This window comes from Cydia strobilella, chromosome 12 (assembly GCF_947568885.1).
Source record: "Cydia strobilella chromosome 12, ilCydStro3.1, whole genome shotgun sequence".
Taxonomy (NCBI): domain Eukaryota; kingdom Metazoa; phylum Arthropoda; class Insecta; order Lepidoptera; family Tortricidae; genus Cydia; species Cydia strobilella.
The window spans coordinates 10,754,555-10,769,358 of NC_086052.1; the positions used below are offsets into that span (position 1 = coordinate 10,754,555).

Below are 14,804 nucleotides of genomic sequence, written 5' to 3' on the forward strand. Positions count from 1 at the left end.
GGCTTGCGTTGTGGGCACTAGACGACGATATATATAACATATAAACTTTTATATAAATACTTAAATACATATAAAACACCCATGACTCAGCAACAAATGTCCGAGCTCATCACACGAAAGAATGCGGTTACCTACCGGTTTAGAACCCGGGACGGGACCATCGGCTTCATAGGTAGGGTCACTACCTACTAGGCCAGACAGGTCGTCAAAAGTGAATGCGAATGACATTAAAATTTAGAACTGAACTTATGCAACAATTTTGCATATTATATGCCTTGTGTAAAGTCAGCAATGCCATTGCAGGGGGGGGGGTCACTTTTTTCTGCAGATGACTCTACCAGCGCGAGCTACGCGCTACGAGCATAGCCAACAACATGAGAATCCACCACAACATCCACCTTTCAAGATGTTGCTCCTGTAACTGACATTCAGCCCACCTTTCATTCTGCTTCTTCTGCGCCAGGTAATTCACGATCCTTCCGCCATAGGTATCCTTTTTTTAGGGTTCCGTACCCAAAGGGTATTACTAAGACTCCGCTGTCCGTCTGTCTGTCTGTCACCAGGCTGTATCTCATGAACCGTGATAGCTAGACAGTTGAAATTTTCACAGATGATGTATTTCTGTTGCCGCTATAACAACAAATACTAAAAACAGAATAATATAAATATTTAAATGGGGCTCCCATACAACAAACGTGATTTTTTTGCTGTTTTTTTCCGTAATGGTATGGAACCCTTCGTGCGCGAGTCCGACTCGCACTTGGCCGGTTTTATTTACGTCAACTTAGAAGTTTGATTTTGTCCCAGCTTCAAGGGACTGTAGACCTGAGTTATACTTAGGTATATAGTTTTGATTTCTACTCTATACCTCCACGACTTCTCGAGATAAAGGATCTTTAGCGACGTGACAGCGGACGTACAGAGTCGCACCCTAAAAGGCACAATATTTATCAAATTAGCCCCCAAATATGTGGGTGACTGTTTATGTCATTGCGATTACCTATATAAATAAGTTTTTGCGAAAAAATAGTTTGGTATGTACAACTTTTTATTGCTGACTGTAGGTAGGTACTTTTCTTTACACGTGCCGTGCAAATATACTCTTCGAGACAATGCTAACAATCCGAAACACAATTAGTTTGCGTTGGTTTATCACAGAGTTCTCAAGACCAAGTCCTGTCTCCGTCATCAGATCAGCTCCACGTCATCATAATATTGGATTGTCATCCGATTTACATGTGTATGCAAAATTTCAGCTCAATCGGAAGTCGAGTAAAGTTCAAAGTGTTTTTATTTAATAGTAGTAGTGTTTGGTAGTAGTGTTTTTATGTAATAGTAGTGGGTCAAATTTGCTTTAACATCCAAGATTTGACCCACGCTAACTAACATTCAGTTCATACCTACCTCCTAACAGTCAAGTTAAATAAAAGCTTGTAAAAAGTGCAAAACGAATGTATCTAATTATCAAAGCTGCTCAAAAATGTCATGAGAATCGATTGAGAAATGACAAACGGCGTACATACGAAAGCATGTTTACCTACCTAAGCTGAAAAGGAGATGTTTCGCTTGCTTTCGCTCACTCAGTCATCACTTCACCAGTGTCTGGGCTTATTATTATAATTATTAATTATAGCAATATAGGTATACTGTTAACGGTACTTTCGAATCGTAATTTCGGTTAGCTCGGGATTTGGTACCTGCGTCCCAAACCTACCTACGTACCTATTTTTCCACCCGATAAATATACTTTTAATTTTTTTTAATACGTCGGTGGCAAACAAGCGTGCGGCCCGCCTGATTGTAAGCAGTCACCGTAGCCTATGGATGCCTGCAACTCCAGAGGTGTTACTGTTATAGTTATACGTGCACGTTGCCGACCCTAAAACTACGCACCCTCGTTGAACTCTAAATAAATGATATAAATATATTTAACATAAATTTTGTATGTAAACATATGTTTAATACGCTTTTTCAGGCACATCATGCGCCCAACATAAGTACTTCTCTTGGGATTCACAATCAACCTACCTTTCATTTCGCTACTTCTGCCCCAGGGTGGCCCCAGGTAAATAACAATCCTTGCACTCACATACTAACTGTGCGTCACGTAATTACGTACATGTGTGTGTGTGTGTGTGTTTTTTTTATTTTATTTAATCGACAGATGTCCAACACCTAGCACTACCTAGCTCGCGCTATACGCTCAAATTTGATATAATAATACATAATGTATTAATACGAAATGATACAAATAGGTAAAGCATGGCTTGGCCCAACTTATTTTTAGGACTTTACTAAGACTCCTCTGTCCGTCTGTTCGTCTGTCTGTCACCAGGCTATATCTCATGAACCGTGAGTGCTTAGACATTAGAAATTTTCACAAATGATATATTTCTGTTGCCGCTTTATCATCAAATACTAAAAACAGAATAAAATAAATATTTAAGTGGGGCTCCTATTCAACAAACGCGATTTTTTTGCCGTTTTTTTGCGTAATGGTACGGAACCCTTCGTGCGCGAGCCCGACTTGCACTTGGCCAGTTTTTTTATGTATGTTCGCCGATAACTCCGACACCCGTGATCCGATTTGACTGATTTGAGTAATTATTTTTTAGTTTGAAAGGAGGTCCTCAATTTTTAGGATTACGTACCCAAAGGGTAAAAACGGGACCCTATTACTAAGACTCTGTCTGCTGTCTATCTGTCTGTCTGTCTGTCTATCTGTCTGTCTGTCTGTCCGTCTGTCACCAGGCTGTATCTCACGAACCGTGATAGCTAGACAGTTGAAATTTTCACAGATGATGTATTTCTGTTGCCGCTATAATAACAAATACTCCGCCGTGATTCGCGCATGAGTGTGGAGGGCCCACTCGAAACAGAATAAAATAAATATTTAAGTGGGGCTCCCATACAACAAACGTGATTTTTTTGCGTAATGGTACGGAACTCTTCGTGCGCGAGCCCGACTCGCACTTGGCCGATTTTTAAAGGTACATTACATGTATAGTGAGTTGGGTGTTTTCTTAAGCAACTCGAACATTTTCTCTCGAAAACCATCAATTTGATGAAGTGAATCTGATGATGATGATTTTTTGATAATAATGTTATTTTATAATATGCAGTATGTTCAGCGATTACTCCGACACCTTCCTGTGCACTATGGTTCGATTTGAACAATTTTTTTTTTAATTTGAAAGACGTTACCTCCATAGTGGTCGCATAATATATTTTTCCCCTCACTAGCTCGGAAAGCCGCCTTTTATCCTTTAAAACAAGCGGGGAAAAACGCATTTTATCCACTAGTGGGGAAAGTAATTTGACCTTGGATGGAGCGTGTTTAAGTAGCTTTTGACAGATAACAAAACGTAAAACGATCATAATAATGGTTCGTTCGATATTAATTATCATTAAATAAATGGTTTGAGAATTTAATATACAATACCAAATTTTGCTTTATTTCATGATTTTAAGTCATAAACCTTAAATTCCATAAGAAACATTTGTTTTTTTTTAAATGATGTTGAATGTTGTGATGTTTACTTTAGTTTAGTTTAGAATAGTAAAATTTAATATAGATTAGAATGTATTGATTAGATTAGTTTCGTTCGCCATCTCTCTATCTGAAGGTTGGCTGGAAGAGATCGCTGTTTAGCGATAAGTCCGCCTGTTGTTACCTACCAATTTATATCTTTTCTCAATGTCTGTATCTTTTTTTTTCATGTAGTGTGCACAATAAAGCATTTTATTATTATTATTGTTCGTCCTTTACATAATCTCGGGACCATGGGGTCCCGGACATTTGGAAGGCGTGCGTGGGGCCGAAGCCAACACGCAGAGGCCCCTTGTAAAAAGACAATTTACTCTAAAAGGAGATGTGACACCAACCGACGATTATCCCTGTATGCACTATAGTAGTGCACCCAAGGACAAGCCCCGGTTAGTGCAGGACTATTGCAGTGATAAGAAACAAAAGAAACTAGGCTATTGTGTTGAGATGTTAATGTACTGGTTACCAGGTCTATGGAAATACTATGGCACCTGTCCCAATCTATGTTTAAAAACACGAAAAAAAAAAAAATGGACAGGTGGTGACTCGCCAACTCACAATATGGGTCCCCGAAAACGGCCGCTCGCACGGAGCGACAAGGGGACAACATTGCGTGAGTGGCTCAGGGTGTGGAGAGGTGTGCACCGCTTTCTACCCAGTGGCTTTGAACAGCCACTGTGCCCACTCGCGTCTTATGCATATTTCACTTCCACCCTGCGAGCATGTAGCTCTGACACCCCACTCTGGACGGCCGGTAAAGGCAAGCCAGAGGTGAGAGTCCTGCGGCCCCTGCTCAGTGTTCACTCCAGCCGGCCAATGAAGGCAAGCCGGAGGGAGGGGCCTGACCGACTCTCGGGGGTATGGGACCCAAGGGACGTCACTTCCCATTCAGCTCGCCACAAGCTGCCCTGGGGGCTTATTATTATTATTATTATTAATATAATAATTATTCTTAATGTAATGGGTTGATACCTAAATAAATAACATTTTTTTTATGTAATTCTGAACGCACAAGTTGAGTCGATGCAATTTCAAAACGCATCGTCAGAAATGTCAACATTGTCAACAAAAATTTTCTCACCGACTCCGACACGTAAAATTACATATCTTCCAGTTTTCTGTTATAATATCGTATTATCGTAAAAAAAATGAGTGATTCGAGTGAGGAAGATGATCTAACGCCTGTGGATGTTGCACTTTCCTCGCTATAGTGAGGGGAAAAGTTTTGTGTTACACACGGGTGCAAATTTATTTTACTTCTCGTGTTGAAACACTCGCTACACTCAGAATTCTATTTTAGAACCACTCGCTTCGCTCGTGGTTCAACTATGGAATCCTTTCGCTTGCTCGTGTTTCAATTCGACACTCGCGGGTAAAATACAACTTTGCACCCTTGTATAACAAATAACTATTTTGGATCTGATGATAGTAATGTTGGAATACATATATGTTATCCATGAGGAATTGAGGGAACTCCTTGATTTTTAGGGTTCCGTACCAAAAGGGTAAAAACGGGACCCTATTACTAAGACTCCGCTGTCCGTCTGTCTGTCACCAGGCTGTATCTCATCAACCGTGATAGCTAGACAGTTGAAATTTTCACAGATGATAGATGATGTTCGCTATAACAACCAATACTAATAAGTACGGAACCCTCGGTGGGCGAGTCCGACTTGCACTTGTCCAGTTTTTTTAAGGCACGTATATGGTGATTTCGGTGTCTTATAAAGTAACTCAAGCATTTAATCCGGAAAACTACTAATGTTAGGGGGTGGACCTGGTGATGTAGACCACGGACTATATAGTGGAACTTTTCTATTATTGTGTATATTATGATTGAGTGTATTATGATTTACAATGTAGGTAGTACTGGAAATGACTAAAGAAACTAAGAGGTGAGGGGTAGGTGTGAGAAGTGAAGACTGAAGACGGTAGAGGGTGTTTTGAGGTTGGGGCTTGACGATTCATGATCCGAGAGGCTAGGCAGTTGAGAGGTGGCTTATAAACGTGAAAATATTTCTGTCTCTCTTTATCATTTTCACGGCTAAACAACTGAACCGATTCAACTGATTTAGGTGAAATTCTGCATGAAGCTAAAAAGTTTAAGCCCTGCAGGTAGTCCTTGATTTGTTTTATATTTTTAATTTATCTGGTAGAGGGACGGCAATATAATTTAGTCTCAATCCTACGCTTGCGTGCTATGGACAGTTAAAAATAATATACGCAGGCAATACATAAAAGCATTGGATTTATACTGACGTACTGTGTTAGTTACTAGGTACCTACAGAAAGCAGGTTCATTGCATGAGTATGATTTATAATTGTTATATATTTGCTGTGACTTATTTTTCAAGAGTGTTTTTAATAAAAAGACACTTTAAAATCGCTTACCTTCTTTCTAAATTTTCTAATGTAAAAAATACGAAGTAGGTACATATAGTTTAGAATTATGAATGACACCTCTAAGTCTACTGAAGAGTTTGACCCTTTATGTCATAAGTCGTAGCATTACGTTGGAGTTTTCTTTTTTATAAATATAAGCTTTATAATACTTTCAGGCACCAGGCACTGCCAGCGCCCAACATTTGCTCCTAGAATTGACTATCAGCACATCTTTCATTCTGCTGCTTCTATGCCAGGTATTTGATGGTTTCTATTATGTCAAGTGAAGTGATATATGATTGAAGAGCATGAGTAGTAGTCAACTACATACAGAGGAAGCTTTTATTTTGTAGTTTCGCCATGTCCGTCTACATGCCTGTCTGTTTGTCTGTCCGTCCGTAGCTTTGTTACATGATCGAAAGGCATCCGATTCGCACATCGCTCCGGTATTTTAGCGATAAAACGCTATGCGCGTATTATAGCGACATTCCGCTTGCACGTCGGAATCGGACGCAGTGTGCCATGTGCCTTAGTACTAGAAAGCTGCAATTTGATATGGATATATAAAAAACAATGATGCCGACAAATGGTAGAATAAAGACTAGAAATAGTTATTTGTACCGTACCGTACCGTAGTATGAAGTTCATGGCCTTCACTAAATTAAAAAGCTACATTGTTTCACTCCCTGGAGCTCGTGCGGCAGCGGTCGTGTTTTAATTTATCGCCACTCGTTTCGAATTTTCTCTTTTCCGCACTTGTATCGTAAATAACTATTTTAGCGTACCTCCCCCACACGTATTTTTTTCGCTTCAACCCTATGTTAACCTGTACAACATCCAACGTGTTATTGGACTTATTGGATAGGTCTTCTCTTGGACAGAATGGTAACTACGGAGCCCTACACTGAGCATGGCTCAACCTGCTCTTGACCGGTTTTTATTACAAGCTTTTATTTTTCTAGCAATATTTGTATGTACGTATATATTGTACGCATGTTCGGGTCAAATCTTACAAGCCTAGACCAACTTCTCATTATTAGGTTGAGCTAAAAGTTCACTTACTTATAATGTAAGTCGGGTGACAATACAGTACATATTATGGTTCCATCGAGCTTATCTGATGATGGACATAGGAAGTGGCCATAAGAACTCTGCGATAAAACAACACAACCTAATTGAGTCTCGGTGAGTTTCGTAAATCGCCAGTGTGATATAGGGCTCTTAGCGATAAAAAGCTGTATTTTCTTTTCTGTATTTTGATTCTGGATCAAAAAGGGAATCAATTACCATTAATTTTTTTTTTATTAAAATACATGTGAGAAACATGAATACTAAATATTTTTCTAAGGTCTCGATAGTTATGAAATAGTGGTGAAATTGTTAGGTCTCCTATTTTCGGAAGTACTTACCTAAACAATGATTATGTAGATTTATTTGTATTGTTTTCTTCTAGTTACGCCCGCTATACAACAGTCTGAGGTGCCTACCATCATCAACAACATATGTACTGCAGATTCTTCTGTATTTGCAGAACATAATTATAGTGTGATGAGTCGTTCGAAAAGAAAGACATTAGATGAAGGTAAATATTTATAACGTCACCAATTATTATAACAAGATATATAATAACATTTAGTTATATTTAGTTACATTTAGTTTTGACATTTAGTTATATTTTGTTTTACAAAAAGGTGTGGATTAGTATTCCTGGTGTGTGATTATAATGCCACCACCTCTGCATTGTGCGCTGCTGCGCCAAATTCATTTTCGGCATAACCTCTTTTTGACCGAAGCGTAGCGAAGGTCTACGGTTTGACTCGCACATTTTGCTTTTGTATGTCCGGATGTTCTCCTCTACAGGTCGCAATTCTCAACCGATTCTCGTGAAATTTTGTGACCAAATTCTATGACTAAATAGAATTTTTTTTGTCGATCCGGTTTTTGGAAATTTTTCAAAATGGCGGAGTCGTGATAGCTCCCGCCTAAACAAACAGTCGTATCGATATCATAACAGTATCTTCTTTTTGAGATATGCTTACAGATTAAATGTCGAATAATACAGAAAGTTTGTATGGCTGGTTTGGGGGGTATTTAGATATTTAGTTTTTACTCGAGAAAGAGTAGCTGAATTTCGTCAACTTAGGTAAGCACTATCATGGCGTGTTTTGCAAACATTCGCTTTTTTCGTTTGCACCGGGTGGTCCCTGGTTCGATCCCCAGTAAATTGTATGCTGCTATATAGTTTTTTGTATTTTGTTTTTTACACTTAAATTTCATATCGTTTTTTTTTCATTTGTTTTTTATTTTTCTATTTTGAAACTGATCAAGCGCGGGCTAAGCGTATTCGTTTAATTTTTACAAGCTTGTATTTAACTATTTTAACTAGCCGTAAATAATATGTTTTATTTTTGTTATTTTAATTTTCTACAGTATTCTGAACGGCAGAGCCATACATTAAGTTAGCTTTAAGGGGTTCTCCTTATACCGAATTTCATACAATTTTATTTACTGTTTTTCTTTTAAAATACGTAGATTTCTTGCACCATAAACTTTGAGGTTTACGTTGTATAGATTCGTTTGTCTTAGCGGGTTTATGGAGCCAATTATTCAATAATATTATTCAAAAATTCAATAAAAAATTGAGAAAATTTGACTCAACGCCTGTCTGTGTGAGTGACCTTTACACTATCCATGTCAAACAAGATGGTGAAGTTATTTAATAATAACTAACAAAGATGTCACTTTAACACAGGTGACCTAACTAAGTAGTACCTAATTTGCTCGATAGGTGGTGACATCGTGAGGTCGAAATGGGCCGATTTTTAGGGTTCCGTATCCAAAGGGTAAAAACGGGACCCTATTAATAAGACTCCTCTGTCCGTCTGTCTATCACCAGGCTGTATCTAATGAACCGTGATAGCTAGACAGTTGAAATTTTCACAAATGATGTATTTCTGTTGCCGCTATAACAACAAATGCTAAAACGTACGGAACCCTCGGTGGGCGAGTCCGACCCGCACTTCGACCGACACGACCTTCAACATATCTCCATCTATATATATATCTAAGCATTTCAATACTTTTAGAAATTCAAAAATCAGACAGGTATACAGGTTGGTTTGGGTCAGTGAGGGCAGCAACCAGATCCCGTGCTGCTACGCGAAAATGGTCTTAGAAAACCTTCCCTCAATTTCAAGTTAACAAATTAATGAAGATTGGGGTTTACCGATTTTAGAAAAAACATAGGTACCTACAGGATGCGAGAAAAAGGTCATTTTTGACAAACTTTTCTTTGACGTGAAACGTACGAGTAAGGTGCACGTCTTTAAAAACCCGTAGAGGGGCTCGGAACGAAAACCGATTTTAACGAAAAAGTGTTGATGGCGGTATATTATATATGGTTTCGATATCAGTGTATCAACGAAAGTAGCTATTACCCGGAACTGCATGTGCTGCTGACATAGTTGGCGCTGATTCTGCGCTAGAAACGACGCATTCGGAGCTAAAATGACCCCTATTTGCAGTGTTAATAGTTACTCATCAGTCCATTAACCGATTTAGATACAATTGAGTTCATTTGATAGAACTTTATGAAATATTATAAAAATAAAATACGCGGTATTATAAAAAGCTGGAGAAGAGTTAAAATGTTGCAATTTTACAGGAATTTCACGACTGTGTTTGTTTGAGGCCACCGTGAGCGAATATTAAGGCATAAAAAGCTCAAATGCGCATACAGGGCGCCTGCTTTACGCTATGAGGTCCCTAAGCAGCGGCCCTATGCGGTCTTCGCAATAACTTCCACGCCACGTTTCACATCAACCACTGCGGCTGTATCCCTGATACAGCCTATCCCCATGGTTTTTTGATGCCAATCGATCCCATTCCTATCCGCGATCAAAAGCTTGTATGGGACCAAAAAAACTTCCGCCTAAATAATCCACAAGTCGAGGATTTTTTTTCCATACAGTTTGTATGAAAATGAAAACTTTTATTTTTCACATGTCATTTTTTATGCCAATCGATTCCATTCCTATCCAGTATCAATAGTTTCATAGGGTTCAACTAATGGTAATGTACCTACTAAAATTATTATTTTTTATATTTGAGAAACTTACATCAAAATCAAAGTGATTTGTTAAGATTTAGTTAGTGGAAACTATTTTCTCCCGAAATGGAAATTGTATGAAAAAAGTACCTATTGTCTGTATAGCTATTCTACCCTTTTAAACGTAACAGGACTGATTGGCGAGATAGAAAAATATGAATAAAATTTCATGTTTTCTCCATAGTAAATGTAAACTTTTGTTACCTACTCAAAAATGTGACTCACACGCCAACAGTACTAAGCTATCAATAGAAGCGTTTTTGTAGTTGTCGGTAGAAGAATTCGCGACACTCAATTGATAATAAGAATAACATACGGTTAACACGAAAAAGAACGAAAAAAAAAATTGGCACCGTCAGGGTTTGAACCATGTAATCTGTTTTTTTTTTCAAAACAGAGGTTACGAATGCCACGAGCACACGACAATTAATATCTGAAAATATCAGTGCCTTGTCAAAGTCTCAAACAAGAATTTAAATTTAATTTCTAATCTTTTTTAACAATAAACATTCCATCCGCTGCGCCCTCTAGGTTACTCTGTTACTTTACATTACGAATCTACTGACATTTGACACAGTACGTACGTGGACTGTTTAGATTAGCTACCCAAAATTTTTGTTCCCCAATAGCTTATGTTCCATTCGCGTTTTTCCCCATTCTGCTTTTTAACCAGCGTTAATTTTTTCAGTAGTTAATTTAATATGAAGGAAAGCAGTACAACAGAGGAGACAACCCACGATCGTGCGATGTGGCGCAGGATTACTAGGAGGGCTGACCCCAAATAAACTGGGATAATAGCCAGGACAAAGAAGAAGAAGAAGAAGAAGAGTTAATTTAATCACACGCGTATGTCCCAATCGCTTTTTTCCCCAAAGAGTAATGTTTTCACGATAGTCACACTAAGTCACATATATAGGTAGGTTAGGTTCGTTAGGTAGCTTCAGATGCCCGAAGGGCAAACCGCCCAGAAATAGGAGCCCCGCGTAGCGGGGCTCCGTCGCCTCAGGGGCCTCAGGGTATGAAGGCATGTTCTCGAAAATATTACTCTTTGGGGAAAAAAGCGACTGGGACATACGCGTGTGATTAAATTAACTACTAAAAAAATAAACGCCTGGTTGAAAAGCAGAATGGGGAAAAACGCGAATCGAACTAAAGCTATTGGGAAACAAAAATTTTGGGTAATTAATCTATACAGTCCGTGCGTGAATGCAAGATATTGCTATATTTTGCTGTCTTTCTTTACACATTTTTGATGAAGTGTGACAGTCTGCTGTTGAGTGCAAATATTACAAATATTATTATATTTTAGACGTCATATTTTTGTTGCATGCGTAAATATCAACACGTCTTAGAAAATGCTTAGAAAATGGTAGAAACGTTTTGGAAACGATGGTGATAATTCGCAAATTGTGCACAATCACGTCATCTTTTGGTGGTTAGTCGGCAGGACAGCCCTAGACACACATCCATCTTATCTTAAGCTATGCTCGCGAGGTCTACAGCTCACAGAGCAACTAGTACATAAAAACTCGAAGGTACTGCTACTAGGACTACTGGCCAACGAGACAGGACAATATTGAATAGCAATTGTAGCCCGCTAAAGTTGATATACTTATATTATCGCTCCGGCCGCATACCGCAAGAATATTGAACAACCGCTCAAGAAGATTAAGTTTTGGAATGATAGACGAGGATACAGTTTTACAATGGGGCGTTTATATAGCCTACTAGCGATTTTCGTCTGTAGCCTTACTTAGGGAATGCTTAACCCTGTATGCTAGTTGCGTGTGAGCGTGTGCTCCCGTTAGTGGCATTGTTTCTGCCCGTATGTGTTCCACATCAGTAGTTGACGTCGGACTTTGACTATCATTTCTGACTTTTGTCTTTTGCAATGGATCTCATCCCATCCTAAAAACAAACCTGATCGATTGATACCATAAATAAAAATTTGACATCTTAGCCTATTGTAGAAATAAAAATACAGTTGATGATAAAAAGTTGTATCAACAATAAATTGGTGACATAAAAAACTTAAATTTATAGTGACAGACTAAAACCAAAATTTATTAAAAATTATACGTATAATATTATAATTTTGTTTTCTTTCAGGTTCGAACAAACGTGAGGTGCAGCTTAAGGTAAAACAACTTCAAATGGAAGATAACCGTTTGCCCAAAAGGGGACTTTCATACAAGCACTGCCGCGTTCCAGACAGTATGACATTGTGCAGCACATCACAGCAGAGCTCAGCTTTTAGTGAAAATGCAATAACAATCAACGAAGCACCCTAAAGGACGACGCTATTCACTAAAAGAAAAAAATTATGCCATTCTCGCTTTACAAATAGAGTCCGAAGTGCTAATACAGGCTGTTGTGTGAATATTTTTCACTTCCACCTGGCAAAGCGATGAAAAGATTATTAGGCGAAATTAAACTTACCACAGTGGCATAAACACAATTATATTCGAAGGAATTAAACACAAAATAACCAATCAGATGGCAGTCGCTTTCGTAAAAACTAGTGCCTACGCCGATTCTTAGGATTACTTGTCAAGCGGATCCCAAGCTCCCATGAGTCGTGGCAAAATGCCGGGATAACGCACGGAAGATGATGAGGAAGGACCTTTCACATCTCCAAACTTCATGCATTAACCGTAAAGACTATGCGTCTCTGTAATATGGTACAATTTTGACTTATTGGACACGTATTAGTTGTGTATTCCGTAGCATTCGTTTATAAGACTGTTAGCTTAGTCTCCTGACGCAAAACAATTACTTACATATTTCATATTCGCTAGGCTAGGTGCACGACGGGTGCTGCTGTCCTTATTTTGTGGGCTTCTCTACGGGAGTGAAATTATCAAACTGATGCTGCTAGAATTCATGTGGGACATTCCATAATATTATGTGTGTTCTTTATCCACCGACTGCACTTTGCTAATAATTTCATTTTAACATGTGCCTAAGCCTTTCTCACTTCAAGGACCGCACGGAAGACCAGCGCTGGCTTTATATCTAGCATTACGCTGAGTTGGGTCCATTTCGTGATGCACACTTAACATATCAGAACCAAAACGTATTGTTACTAAAATTATAGGCAAAAAGTTGTATCTACTGATATACATACATACATACATATAATCACGCCTATTTCCCGGAGGGATAGGCAGAGACCACGGATTTCCACTTGCTACGATCCTGACATACCTCTTTCGCTTCCTTCAATTTCATAACATTCCTCATACACCTCACAATGTGTTTACATTTTGTTAGATAGATAATTCACTATTTATTACCGTTATGTTAAAATGTCATTTTGGTCGGATGTTCATATCCAAAGTTATATGGAATTCGTGTCTTTTATTTTCATCAAAATAAATATTGTTTTTTTGACATTAGGGACCTTTAATATCTCCAAATTGAATGTATTATTGACGAATCGAATTTAATTTCCTTGCTTCATTTTTATATTGTACAGACTGTATTGTAACGTTTAGTATAAATACAAGTTGGCAGATATTTATTTTGATAAAAAAAAACTAATATGTTTAATATAAATTTATGTCCATCTGTACATTTTTAATGTCTGCTTTGGCTTAGGTTATTTGATTTTCTTATAAATTGTTTCATACTAAAATGCATGGACTTTCAGCAAAAAAGAGAAAATCTGTTATAGACAAATGGTGTACTTGTAATAAATTATTTACCTACTGAAAGCTTGCTAAGCTTGAAAATGTACATAAAAATATCTTTATTTAATCGTTTTTATTTATTTATTAAATAATATCATTATCTCTAAGAGCCACGACGCTAATTGCCAGATCTCTTCTAATTGCCATGGTGTGATAGTAAGCTCCCAACGCTAATTGGTAGGCCTTCACCTGTTCTTATTAGCTTTATATTGTAAATTTTAACGAAAGCCTAGGCTCCATGGATTGTTGTGTATGTACATATAAAAAAGTCTTTATTTAATCGGTTTTTTCTTATTACATAATATCTTTCCCTCTAAGAGCCATGACGCTAATTCCCCGGTCTCTTCCAATTGCTATCGTGTGATACGTTTATTGTGGTATAAAGTATATGTTTTTTATAAACTGAAATAGATATCATACACTGAAGAAAAAGTGACCAAGTCCACCATACACACAGTAGCAATCAATTTATTGTACACAACACAGGTTTACAAAAATACTTTATCAGAAATCAGAAATATTTATTGTGTAAACTGTGTAGGATAAGAAGTTTAACTAGGAACAATTTTTGATAAACATAAACATATAGTAATGGAAGTACAAAGGCGAATTTATCCCTATAAGGGATCTCTTCCAAATAACCTTTGAGTAGATGAGTGGGAAACTAGGCAGGTTAAGTAAAGTTATGTTTACCCATGCATGAGGTAGATATTGCCTCCTGTATTTGTATATGTTGCGATATTTTCCTCATGTAAATGTTATATCGACATGTGTAGTAAACTTTTGGCTCCTGTATTTGTAAATGTGACGATGTTTTCTTCATGTAAATGTTATATCGACTTGTGTAATAAACTTTTGAATTTTAAATTATGAAATATCAACTATCTTTTCTTTCCAATTTATACTCACCTTATTATTTTATTTTATCCAGTATTTAACGAGCTACTTTATTATAATTTTCTTGTTAAAATCATGCTTTGTATAACATTGTATTGTACTTACTTTTCCTGTATGTCTTTACAATATGTGCTTGCCAATATATCTTACATCAAGCAAATATTATAATAAAGTTGTT

General features: G+C 37.6%; 1 long non-coding RNA gene across 1 annotated transcript; it reads left to right on the top strand.

The window, feature by feature from the left end:
- Positions 1-1,972: 1,972 nt before the first annotated feature.
- Positions 1,973-7,509, top strand: LOC134746333 (uncharacterized). The gene is made up of 3 exons (XR_010128228.1): positions 1,973-2,065; positions 6,106-6,186; positions 7,383-7,509. It is a non-coding gene; the product is annotated as an uncharacterized LOC134746333 (long non-coding RNA).
- The last annotated feature ends 7,295 nt before the right edge of the window (positions 7,510-14,804 follow it).